Here is a 13,623-nt window from a genome sequence, read left to right as displayed (position 1 = left end):
GGCTGCCAGTATAGACACTAGAAAGAGCCACACACCCTGCAAATAGGGGGATCTGTCTCCTGATGACTGTTTCTTTTTGTTTTGTGTTTTGGGTCCGGTTGTGGGGCCTGAATTCTGGGCCCGGGCGCTGTCACTCAGCTCTTCAGCTCAAGGCTAGTGCTCTACCACTTGAGCCACAGCACCACTTCCAGCTTTTTTTCTTTTTGCTTATGTGGTGCTGAGGAATCGAACCCATGCATGCAAAACAAGCGCTCTACCACTGAGCCACCTTTCCAGCCCGTGATGATTGTTTTATTCTTTGTTTCTGGTGCTGTACTGGACTGAATGAGTGTGAGGCAAGTACTGAGTCATACCCCAGATCCTGATACCACTTAACTAGAGTTGCCCACACAAATGTACATCCCATTCCTCTAACTTAAGCACTTCCAGAGGATTTAAACAGCCCAGTATCTTTCATTTTTCTTTGGGAAGCTAGACATTAAAGACTAGGACCACATATATGGAGAAAATGATAAAGTTACCAAGCATGTCTTGAGACCTCAAAGGCACACATCTCAGGCTGATCCTTGATGGGGAGATGGCCAACATTAACTAGAAAAGAAAAGCAGCTGTCCTACAGATGCTGTGCTGGACCAGCCTGCGATGGGTGGGCTGCTGTGTTCCTGTAACATTAGGCCAAGAAAAAAATGGCTGCTTCTGTGCTTAGTGTTCAGAAACCAGTAATCAGTCTTAGAAAACAAGCAGTCCTAGAGACTGAGGAATCTGATTTTCAGAATTAACATTAAAGGTTTTTGGGGTTTTTTTTTTGTCGGTCATGGGGCTTGAACTCAGGGCTGGTGCTATACCTAAGCCCTTTTGCTCAAGGCTAGTGCTGTACCTCTTTGAACCACAGAGCTACTTCCAGTTTTTTGAGTGGTTAATTGGAGATGAGTCTCATGGGGACTTTACTGCCCTGTTTTTAAAGAAAAATCGTTACTTATGCAAAGAAATAGGAATGGTTGCCAGGTAGCAGTGGCTTACCCTTGTAATCTAAGCGACTTGGGAGGCTAAGACAGGATTGTAGTTCGAGGCCAGCTAGGGCAGGAAAGAAGTCTGAGAGACCCTTTCTGAACAAACAGCTAGGCATGATAGCGTAGTGTATCAGGCCCAGATCCAAATCAAATAACCCCCAAAAATCAGGGCATGGCTTGGTAGTAAAAGTGCTTTTTAGGAGCCCTAGTACTCCATAAAGGAACAAACGCCCTATAACATATGAGTGGAACAAGAAAATGTGATTACATATATGCAATAAGATTTTACTTATCTCTTAGAATACTGTTGTGGCATTTACAGAGAAATGGGTGGTCCTAGAAAAAAATTGCATTCAGTGAAATAAGTACGAGTCAGAGAAACAAATAGGTACATGGTTTCTTTCCTATGTAGAAATTAAACCCAAATACAGACATACATAAAAACACATAAGTTTATATGCATATACACACAAAATGACTAAAGGGCCAGATAGGGGAGGAGTCCAATGGTGTAACCCCTTTGAATAACTAACAAAACCATTTAACAAAATGAATATTGTGGGACTGGGGATGTGGCTTAGTGGTAAAGTGCTTGCCTACCATGCATGAAGCCCTGGGTTCAATTACTCAGTATTACATAAACAGAAAAAGCTGAAGTGGTGCGTGGCTCAAGTGATAGAGAGTGCTAGCCTTGAGCAAAAGAAGCTCAGGGACAGTGCCCAGGCCCTGAGTTCAAGCACTACAAGTGGGGGTGGGGTAGGGTGGGGGAGTATACCAGGAAACTGAAACATGTTGAGGGGGAGGGGGCACACAGGAAAAGTGAACAAATACAGTGATATTCAATGTACATTATATAAAACTTGAACTACAGAACTAGAGGGTAAGAATGGAATGGGGAATGATGGGAGAGAACAATAAAAGGGTTGATGTTGATCAAGATCCATTGACTTCTAGAAATGGACCCCTCTGTTCAACTACTTAATAAGAATAAATACTTGAGCTGGGAATGTGGATTAGTGGTAGTGCTTGCCTAGTATGTATGAAGCCCTGGGTTCCATTCCTCACTACTACATAAACAGGAAAAGCCACTATGCCTCAAGTGGTAGAGTGCTAGCCTTGAGCAGAGTGGCTCAGGGACAGTGCCCAGGCCCTGAGTTCAAGCTCCAGGACTGGAAAAAATAAAAAAAATTTTAAAGAATAGGAATAGCTCAGTCATACAGGGGAAAAAAAAGTAAGGCAACAGAACTCTTAAAGACCAGCTGGGTACCAGTGGCTCACACCTGTAATCCTAGCTACTCAGGAGGCTGAGATCTGAGCACTAGCCTTGAGCAGAATAACTCAGGGACAGCACCCAGGCCCAAAGTTCAAGCCCCACAACCGACCAGAAAAAAAAAGACCAGATGGCTGGACACTTTAATTCTGGCATTACAGGAACTACTATTAGAGATCTGAAGGAACAAAAAAGCAGAGAGAAAGGAAGACAGGAGGGCCTAATTTAAGATTAATCTAAAGAGTCTAGAACAATTAAAAGTGGAGTAAATGATAGGTAAGGGTAAGATTACTCATGTAATCCTAGCTACTCAGGAGGCTAAGATCTGAGGATCACTGAACAAAGCAAGCTGGGGAAGTGGCATTGTGGTTCGAGTGGTAGAGCACTCTCCTTGAGCACAAAGAGGCTCAGGGACAGTGCCCAGGCCTCAGTTCAAGCCCTAGGACCAGCCTTATTCCCACTCACCCCCCCAAAAAAAAAAGACCAGATGAAGAACCTACTAAGCAAGAGCTTAAAATAACTCTCAAGCATGATGAAAAAACTAAAGGATCTATAATCCTAGCACTGAGACTGAGGCAAAAGGTTCTGGCGTTTTGAGGCTAGATTGGGCTAAGCAACAGGCCAGCCAGGAAAAAAACAAGAAGTGGATAAAGTCAAATAAAGCTAGTAGGGCTGGGAAGGTGGCTCAGTGGTAGAGCACTTGCCTTGCATGCTCGAGGCCCTGGGTTCAGTTCCTCAGCACCACATAAGCAAAAAAAAAGAAAAAAGCCGGAAATGGCGCCGTGGCTCAATGGTAGAGCACTAGCCTTGAGCTGAAGAGCTGAGGGACAGCACCCAGGCCCAGAGTTCGGGCCCCACGACCGGACCCAAAAAAAAAAAAAGGAAAGCTAGTATTAATGTGTGTGTTTTGCTGGGGATCAGATCCCTGAAGCTAGTATTTTCTAACAACATGAAAAAAGAGATTATCAACAACAAAAAATAGGAACAGGGCACCAGTTTGTTTCTCACACCTGTAATCTCAGCCTTTTAGGAGGTTGAGATCTGAGAATTGTGGTTCAAAGCCAGCCCAGGCAGAAAAGTCTGTGAGAGTTAGCTCCAATTAACCAGCAAAAGGCTGGAAATAGAGCTGTGTGGCTCAAAAGCCAAGAGAGCGTGAGGCCCTGAGTACCTGGGGAAAAAAAAAAAAAAAGTTCAAGAAAGAAAGAAAATCCACCTGAAAAGAAACCAAAGAGAAATTCAGGAAGTGAAATTTGCAATGACAGCACTGCCAGACCCAAGGTGACTTGCTGGACAATTAGGTCAAGAGACAAGGTGTTTCAGCAAGGAAAATGACTTTATTCAAAAAAAATCACAGCTGGGGGCTGGGTAGCTGGCTCAGTGGTAGAACGCTTGCCTTGCATGAATGAGGCTCTGGGTTCGATTTCTTAGCACCACATAAGCAGAAAAAGCCATATGTGGCACTGTGGCTCAAATGGTAGAGTGCTAGCCTTGAGCTGAAGAGCTGAGGGCCAATGCCCAGTTCAAGCCCCACAACCGACCCCCAAAAAAAAAAAAATCGAAGCTGGTTGAGTCAGATGATGGAAAACTCCAAAGCCGACCATGCTGGGAAGCTGAATAGAAGGAGCTCATACAGGGGATAGACGGGTGTTCCCAGACCAGTCATGCATTCCCATAGCTCCTGGGCCTGGTGGTGCACGTCTGATCCTGACTCCAAGGGGCTTTTATTCTCCTCACTGGTTTGACCACATGCAGGTGCTGACATACTGCATCAAAGACTACAGGAGTAGCTGCCTGAAGTCCTTTTGAGAACTGACTTCCAAACTTATAGTACTTAAAAGAATCAGGTGAGGTTAAACAGGGAGCCAGCACAAGATCTAGTCTCCATTCTAGGCTTCAACTGAAATGAAAATTTTCCTGGGGGAATTCAAAGGCAAATTTGCACAGGCAGAAGGAGGAATCAGAAAATTTGACTATAAGTCACTTGAAATACTGAGTCTGGGGAACATAAATGGTTTAATTAGCAGAACAGCACATTGACATGCACCTGAAGTCTCAGCATTCAGAAGGCTGAGGCAGAAAGATTGAAAGTTTGAGGCCAGCATGAGCAAAATCCTATCTCAAAAGCAGGCTGCAGCCGGGCTCAGGTGGCTCATGCCTATAATCCTAGCTACTCAGGAGGCTGAAATCTGAGGATCGCAGTTCAAAGCCAGCCCGGGCAGGAAAGTCTGTGAGACTCTTCTTCAATAAACCACTAGGAAACCAGAAGTGTTGCTGTGGCTCAAGTGCTAGAATGCTCGCCTTGAGCTGAAGAGCTGAGGGGCAGTGCCCAGGTCCAGAGTTCAAGTCCCACAACTGACCAACAACAAAAATAGGGACACTGGATGCTAGTGGCACACACCACTGGATTGGAGGTATGGCTCAAGTTACTAAGTGCCAGTGAATAGAAAAAGCCTACGGAGGGGCTGGGAAGGTGGCTTGCATGCATGAGGCCCTAGGTTCGATTCCTCAGCACCATGTACACAGAAAATGCCGGAAGTGGCACTGTGGCTTAAGTGGTAGAGCCTTGAGCTGAAGAGCTGAGGGACAGCGCCCAGGCCCAGAGCTCAGGCCCCATGACCGGACCCAAAAAAAAAAAAGGGTTCCAGCTGGAAAGGTGGCTCAGTGGTAGAGCGCTTGCCTTGCATGCCTGAGGCCCTGGGTTCAATTCCTCAGTAGTACCACATAAGCAAAAAGAAAAAAGCCGGAAGTGGCACTGTGGCTCAAGTGATAGAGCGCTAGCCTTGAGCTGAAGAGCTGAGTGACAGCGCCCAGGCCCAGAGTTCAGGCCCCATGACCGGACCCAAAAAAAAAAAAAAAAAAAGCATTCCAGCCCAGGGAAACAAATCTGAGGAACTTTTTATCTCCAAAAAACCACAAAAAAAGGGGACTGGGAAGATGGCTCAGTGGTAGAGCGCTTGCCTTGCATGCTCGAGGCCCTGGGTTCGATTCCTCAGCACCCTATAAACAAAAAGAAAAAAGCCAGAAGTGGCGCTGTGGCTTGTAGAGTGCTAGCCTTGAGCTGAAGAGCTGAGGGACAGTGCCCAGGCCCGGAGTTCAGGCCCCATGACCGGACCCCCCCGCCAAAAAAAAAAAAAAAGCTAGAAGTACAGAAGTGCAGCTATGGCTCAAGTGGTAGAGTGCCAGAAAAACGCTTGGGAGAACCCAATTTAAACCTGAATTTAAAGTCTAGTACTGGCTTGTGTTAACAGAATTTTTAGTCCATGAACAAGACATAGCAAGACATTCATGCACCTAATTATATAAAATTACATAATTACATAAAAACACAAGATTCAGCTGAATTCATATTTAACTGATTTGACATGTATAGCACATTCTGCCAAATAACAATGGGATACACATTCCACATCTCAATTACAAATAGGATGTTTTCCAGAACAGACTATTCAATAGATTACAGATAAAAGTTTTGAACCTCAATCCTCCAGGTCTTAGCCTCCTGAATAACTAGATTACAGGTGTGAGCCACAGGTGCCCAGAGAGGCTTATACTTTTTTTGGTCCTGGGGCTTGAACTTAGGGCCTGGGCTCTGTCCCTGAGCTCTTTTTGGTCAAGACTAGCATTCTACCACTTTGAGCCACAGTGCCATACATACATAGGCAGAGAAGGGAGACTAATTGTAGGTGCTCTACAGGTTGAGCCACATCTCCAGTTCACTTTTCTGTGTGTGTGTGTGTGTGTATTAATACCAGGGCTTGAACTCATGGCCTTAAGCTCTAGCTCTAGCTTCTTGCTCATGGCTGTTAATCTAACATTTAAGTCATGCCTTCAGCCTAGCATTTTGTTAGTTAATTGGAAATAGTCTTTCAGATTTTTCTATCTGAGCTACCTTCAAACTTAAGATTCTCTAGGTCTTAGCCTCTTAAAGAGCTAGGATCATAGATGCAAGCCACCAATGCCGGGCAGCGCTCTGGGTTTTTTGTTTTTCCTTTTGTTTTGTTTTTTGCCGGTCGTGGGACCTGAACCCTAAGCCTGGGCACTGTCCCTCAGCTCTTCAGCTCAAGGCTAGTGCTCTACCACTTGAGCCACAGCACCACTTCTGGCTTTTTCTGCTTATATGGTGCTGAGGAATCAAACCCAGGACCTCATGCATGCAAGGCAAGCACTCTACCACTGAGCCACCTTCCCAGTCCCCTGCTCTCATTATTTTTGAGATCTTTGCTTTTCCCCCAGGCCTATCTAGGCTATGGTTCCTTTGAACCCAAAGAGATACCCTTTCTTTCTTTTTATTTTTTGTTGGTCATGAGGCTCGAACTCTGGGCTTGGGCACTGTCCTTGGGCTCTTCAGCTCAAGGCCAGTGCTCTACCACTTGAACCATAGCTCCATTTCTGGTTTTCTACTAGTTATTGGAGATAAAGAGTCTCACGGACTTTCCTGTCCAGGCTGGCTTTGAACTGTGATCCTCAAATCTCAGCCTCCTGAGTAGCTAGGATTATAGGCATGAGCCACGAGCGCCGGGCCTACCCTTTTGTTTTCTGTGTCGGTTCTTGTCACTGTCCCTGAGCTTCCTGCTCAAGGCTAGCACTCTTGAGCCACAGCTCCACTTACAGCTTTTTGGTGATGAATTGGAGAAAAAAAAAAGCCTCACAGGTTTTCCTGCTGGGGCTGGCTTCAAGTAATAATCCTCAGATATCAGCCTCCTAGTAGCTAACAGGCATGAGCCACCAGTGCCTGTCTTTTTTTTTTTTTTCTTCAGAAGGATGTCCTGGGGCTTAAACTCAGGGTCTGGGCACTGTCCCTGAGCTGCTTTTGCTCAAGGCTAACACTTGAGCCACAGCTCCACGTCTAGCTTTTTGGTGGTTATTGGAGATACGTCTCACTCGTTTCTTCCCTGGGCTGACTTTGAACTGCAATCCTCAGAGCTCAGCCTCCTGAGTAGCTAGGATTACAAGTGTGAGCCACTAGCACCCAACTGAGATATCCTTCTTTTTCTTATCATTTTCCTTTACAAGTTTCAAGAATCCATTTGGCACTTAGGTATTTAATATACTTAATATATACATTAATTTTTTGGCAAGAGCCTTGCCTTAGTTTGCTAGTTTCATGCTTCATAACTTTATACAGTTGCCATGGAAACATGTTTGGAATAGTGTCTACTGCACTGATGTCTACAACGTCACCTTTCTTGTTAGTTCCTGCACACATGACCACAGGAACACCTTAAATGCCATAAAAGAGCCAGAGAACAGGGGCTGGGAAGGTGGCTCAGTGGTAGAGCGCTTGCCTTGCATGCATGAGGCCCTGGGTTCCATTCCTCAAGCACCACATAAGCAGAAAAAGCTGGAAGTGGCGCTGTAGCTCAAGTGGTAGGGTGCTAGCCTTGAGCTGAAGAGCTGAGGGACGGCACCCAGGCCCAGAGTTCAGGCCCCACAACCAACCAACCAAAAAAAAAAAAAAGATCCAGAAAACATAGCGTGAGAGCCTGTCTTCTTTTCCTTTTATGTTTATGCTTTTAGCAGATAGTGGTTCTGACTAAAAGGTGATATGATAATGTATGCAGAAAATACTAAAAACTCCATCCACACACATACTTACTAGAGCTAATAAATAAACTCAACAGTTGGGTGCCCGAAGCTCACACCTTTAATACTTCCTACTCAGGTGGCTAGTGATTTGAGGGTCTCAGTTTGAAGCCAGCCTGGGCAGGAAAGTCCATGAGACTTATCGCCAATTAACGAGCAAAAAGGGGGAAGTGGAGCTTAAGTCCAAGTGATAGCACCAGCTTTGAAGGGGGAAAAAAGCTAAAGGTCTCTGAGTTCAAGCACTAGTATTGGCACCAAAAAGAAAAAAAGAGAAAAATTGGCTGGATGTGGTGCATACCTGTAATCTCAGGAGGCAGAGCCTGAGAGGATCGTAGTTTGAGGCTAGCTGAGGTCAAAAGTTAGCAAGACCCCATTTCAGCAAATAGGCCAAATGTACTAGTTCGGGTCTATGATCTCAGAGGTGGAGGTAGGAGGATCATGATTCAAAGCTTGCCCTGGGCAATTTGAGACCCTGCCTGAAAAATAATCAAAGTTGCTGGGCACCAGTGGCTCATGCCTGTAATCCTAGCTAATCAGGAGGCTGAGATCTGAGGATCATGGTTCAGAACCAACCCAGGTAAGGAAAGTCTGTGAGACTCATCTCCACTTAACCACCAGAAAACTGAAAGTGGTACTGTGGCTCAAAATGGTAGAGTGCTGACCTTGAGCAAGAGAGCTCATGGAAGAAGCCCAGGCCCTGAGTCCAATCCCCATAACCAAAAAGAAAAAACTCATCAACCTAAAATTAGAAGGCAAAATAATATACTACATTTTATCAATATAAATATCTATATTATTTAAATATATTTACTATATCTATATCTTATGCTGCTAAAAAGTAACTTTAAACATTCTTTTCCCAGTACTGGGATTGAACCCAAGGCTTTATGCACTTAAGTCTATGACCCTAGCCCAAAGCATTTTATTTTTTTGTTTTGTTGTGCAGCTTGAACTCTGAGCCTGGACACTGTCCCTGAGCTCTTCAGCTCAAGGCTAGTGCTCTACCACTTGAGCCACAGTGCCATGTCTGGTTTTCTGGTGGTAAATTGGAAATAAGAGACTCATGGACTTTCCTGCCTGGGCTGGCTTTGAACTGTGATCCTTAGTTCTCAGCTTCCTGAGTAGCTAGGATTATAGGGGTGAGTCGCCAGTGCCCTACAGCATTTTGTTTTTGAGATATAGTCCCACTAACTCTTGCTCTGGCTGGCCTCAAACTTACAATCATTTGTCTCTGCGTCCTGAGTAGCTGGGATTATAGGCATGAGCCACCCTCCTAACCTGTAAAGAAACGTTTGTCTATTTTTTTTGTTTTGTCAGTTGTGGGACTTGAACTCTGGGCCTGGGCGCTGTCCCTCAGCTCTTCAGCTCAAGGCTAGCGCTCTACCACTTGAGCTACAGCGCCACTTCCACGATTGTCTATTTTGATGATACTGGCAGTTGAACTCAAGTGAGAAGAGCTGGAATCATTATCCCTGTTGTCACTTGACTGGAGCTTCCTAGAGCCTCTCCTGGGGCCTCTCTCCTGTGGGCTCCTGGAGATAGAGGAAGAACATAGGGTATGTGGATGCTGAAATTCAAAGCCAGGAAAGTGCAAAGGGATGTGGGGCGGGGCGGGAGGGGGGGAGGAGTCATTAGAGAATTTTGGTATATGTGTTTTTGTAGCACTGGAGAAATCCTTGGAAGGAGTAGGTTTGGATTTTGTGGAACAAACTGACATGGATCTTTGAGGCTGTGCATAGGGGACGGGGAAAGTTAAACATAGAAGACATTTAGGAGTGACAAGTCATAGTATAATGTGAAGAAATATTTGATGAAAAGTTGCCCAAAGAAATTGAGATGATTTCTGAGAACCCTAAAGAGATAAATGATCCTAGTGTTCTGCTGCTCTTTCACTTACTTTGCCCCAGAGGGATGAAGCTATGGAGATTTGTGTCTGCAAGTCCATTGGGAGGAAGATAAAGCTAGATACTTCTTCTGGCAAAAGAGCTGCTATACTCAGGAAGGGATACGGTTTGCCACCAAAGGGGAATAGGATGGTGGTGGTCTCACCTTGTTGCAGTGAAGGCTTGAAGCAGCTGGCTCCTAGGATCCATATTGGTGGCACAGAAGGTACTAAGGAAAGGTGATGGTTGAGAACAATGGCTTGGAGGTCCATATTTAAAATCACATCCTTAGGCTGGGGATGTGTGGCTCAAGGGACACAGTGCCTGCCCAGTGACTGCAAGGCCCTGAATTCAAACTTGAGTACTGACAAAAACGAGAAATCCCAAGCCGGGCGCTGGTGGCTCACGCCTGTAATCCTAGCTACTTAGGAGGCTGAGATCTGAGGATCTCGGTTCAAAGCCAGCCCAGGCAGGAAAGTCCATGAGACTCTTATCTCCAATAAACCACCAGAAAACCAGAAGTGGTGCTGTGGCTTAAGTGGTAGTGTGCTAGCCTTGAGCTGAAGAGCTGAGGGACAACACTCAGGCCCAGAGTTCAAGCCCCATAAGGGCTGGGAAGGTGGCTCAGTGGTAGAGCGCTTGCCTTGCACGCATGAGGTCCTGGGTTCCATTCCTCAGCACCACATAAGCAAAAAGAAAAAAGCCGGAAGTGGCGCTGTGGCTCAAGTGGTAGAGCACTAGCCTTGAGCTGAAGAGCTGAGGGACAGCGCCCAGGCCCAGAGTTCAGGCCCCATGACTGGACCCCCCCAAAAAAAAAGCCAAGAGAGAACTCCAGGCTTTGAGTTCAAGTCCCAGTACCTGTACCTATGTGTATGTACACATCTGTGCACACACAAAGCCAGTAAGAGACAAAAGCTGGAATCATTGTTGCCTGAAACAGAGTCTGGATTCCCCCCTTTCTCCAGTTTGCTTTTAACAAGGTAATGTGTTCCTTCAGACCATGTAATGAGGTTTGGCTGTTGGTCATCATGAGTCTCTAGCCTTTTCTCTGCTTGTTTTGGCTTTCTTGCTTATAGCAGTCTTAGGATTTGAGCTCAGGGCTTGCTAGGCTGGCATTCTCCAACTGACATCACACCTCCAGCCTACCTTTTTTGGTCTCTTGGACTTTTTTATCCAGGCTGGCTGATTCTTAGATCTTAGCCTCCTCAGTAATTAGGATGACAGGTGTGAGCCACTGGTGCCTGGCTAACTTGTGTGTAGGTTTTAAATCAGTTTTTGTAGTGTGAGGATTAAGTACTCTTGTGCATGCCAGCAGAGTGTTGTGCTACTGAACTACTCCCTCAGCCATGTTTCTTTTTTGTGTATGTATGTATGTGTGTCTATCAATAGTATGGAAGAATAGATTCTTCCATTTTATTACTGTTATTTTGTGGCTCAAATTGTCCCAGGCTTGATGCATGGGAAAAGATCTTGAGACTCCATCTCCAAACTTAACAGAAAGCTGGAAGTGTGGTCTAAATGATGGCCCTGAGCTCAAGATCCTGAGTCCAAACTCCAGTATTGCTAAAGTCTTTTTTTTTTTTTTTTTTGGTCGGTTGTGGGGCTTGAACTCTGGGCCTGGGCGCTGTCCCTCAGCTCTTCAGCTCAAGGCGAGCACTCTACTGCTTGAGCCACTTCCAGTTTTCTGGTGGTTTATTGGAGATAAGAGTTTCACGGACTTTCCTGCCCAGGCTGGCTTTGAACCACGATCCTCAGATCACTGCCTCCTAAGTAGTTGGGATTACAGGCGTGAGCCACCAGTGCCCAGCTGATAGTCTTGCTATAATACTTAGGCTTGCTTTGAACAAGCCTCACAAAGAGCTGGGACTACATACAGGTATGCACTACCCGCAGGTTGTCTCGTATTTATGCTGAGGATTGAGCCAGGGCCTCAGGCATGCTAACCATATTCTCTAGCCACCCCTAATCCCTTGGCTAATTTTAAATGTGCTTTGGAGGCTCAAAGGAGTCAGTAACAAAAGACACTTGGAAGAATTGACACTTGAGCTTGAAGAATGGAAAAGTAGAGAACCAAGAGGGAATTTTCTGGAATTAAGGACAGCTGGGCAGGCAGTGTGGAGGAAGGACAAGGTCTGTTGTCGGAAAGGGAGTCCACTGCAGCTTCAGCTTACTGCACAGGCTGGCTTTTAATCTGTCTTCCAGATCTCAGCCGCCTGAGCAGCTAAGATTCCATCTGCTTTAAATGATTTCCTTCATTGTAAAACTGTGGGGTTTTTTTTTGGGGGGGGTAGAGTGGGGAGGGGTACTGGTAATTGGACCTAGGGCCTTACAAATGCTAGTCAAGCACTCTACCACTTAAGCTACTCTCAGCTGTGTGTGTGTGTGTGTGTGTGTGAGAGAGAGAGAGAGTGTACTGGTATGTGCATTTGCCTGTACTGGGGCTAAAAACCCAGGGCCTGGGCCCTGTCCCTTAGATTTTTTTTTTTTGTCAGCCTTGGGGCTTGAACTCAGTGCCTGAGTGCTGTCTGTGAGCACTTTTCCTCAAGGCTAGTTTGAGCCACACCTCTGCTTCCGGTTTTCTGGTGGTTAAGTAGAGACTAGAGTTCCAAAGACTTCCCTGCTAGGGTTGGCTTTGAGCCCCAGCCTTAAGATCTAAGCTGGCTTGAATAGCTTGGATTATATGTGTGAGTCACCTATAATGGACAGTCCTGGGGCTTGAACTCTGGGCCTAGGCACTGTCCCTGAGCTTCTTTTGCTCAAGACTAGCCCTCTACCACTTGAGCCACAGCAACACTCACAGCTTTTTCTGTTTATGTGGTACTGAGGAATGGAACCTAGGGCTTCATGAATGCTAGGCAAGCACTCTACCACTAAGCCACATTCCCAGTACACCCCATCCCCAGCCTTTTTTGTTGTTGTTGTTCAAAGCTGGTGCTATACCATGGGAGCCACAGTTCTACTTCTGGCTTTCTAGGTGGTTAATTGGAGATAAGAGCCTCATGGACATTCCTCCCAAGGCTGGCTTCAAATAATGATCCTCAATTCTGAGTCTCCTGAGTAGCTAGGATTACAAGCATAAGCCACTGGCATCCAACTTACTGCCTTTTTTTTTTTTTTTGGGCTGGGCTGGAGCTTGAACTGACGGCCGGGGTGCTGTTCCTGAGCCTTTGTGCTCAAGGCTAGTGCTCTACTCTTTTTCGAAGTAGTTTTTTGGAGGTAAGAAGAGTCTCCTTGACTTTTCTGCCCGGGGTTGGCAGAACGGCCATCCTCAGATCTCAGCTCCCTGAGTGGCGAGGGTTATACACGTGAGCCACCGGCGCCTGGCAATGCTACCTTGTGGAGGGCTCAGTGTCACGCGTGGTCAAGCCACAATTTAGATGTAAGAGCCGCGGGAACTTAATTCAGAAATGGACACACATCTGTGTGGCAGGATGAGCACGTTCAAACTGATCACTCCAATGCTCACTAATCTTTTACGTACAGCAGATACAGTGAAGGGACTCCCTGCTCTGGAGGCCCGCTACCTGGCTACGTGAACAGCTACCGGTGTGTGTGTGGGGAGGGGGGGAGGGATGTCTTTTTCTTGGCGGAAGAGCTTTACGCTATGACGTACACCTCACACCACAGCGGAAGAATCCTGACGTGACGCCGGCGGCGTGGGCGTGGCCACCGGATCTTCCTCTCGGCCGCCTTGGGCTCCTCCCCTCGCGTTTCATACACGCTCATTGTGAAGCGCCGGCCGCCGCCCGCGTCTAAGGCTGCCCGAGACCCAGAGACTCTAAACTTGGCGCGCGTTGAGCGCCCGCGCTACTCCTTACCTACCTGAAGGGGCCGGGGGCGCGAGGTTCACCGACTTCCTCCTCTCTTCCCCCCCCCC

Source organism: Dipodomys ordii, unplaced genomic scaffold (assembly GCF_000151885.1).
Source record: "Dipodomys ordii isolate 6190 unplaced genomic scaffold, Dord_2.0 Scaffold14, whole genome shotgun sequence".
Lineage (NCBI taxonomy): Eukaryota > Metazoa > Chordata > Mammalia > Rodentia > Heteromyidae > Dipodomys > Dipodomys ordii.
This window is presented reverse-complemented; position numbering follows the sequence as displayed.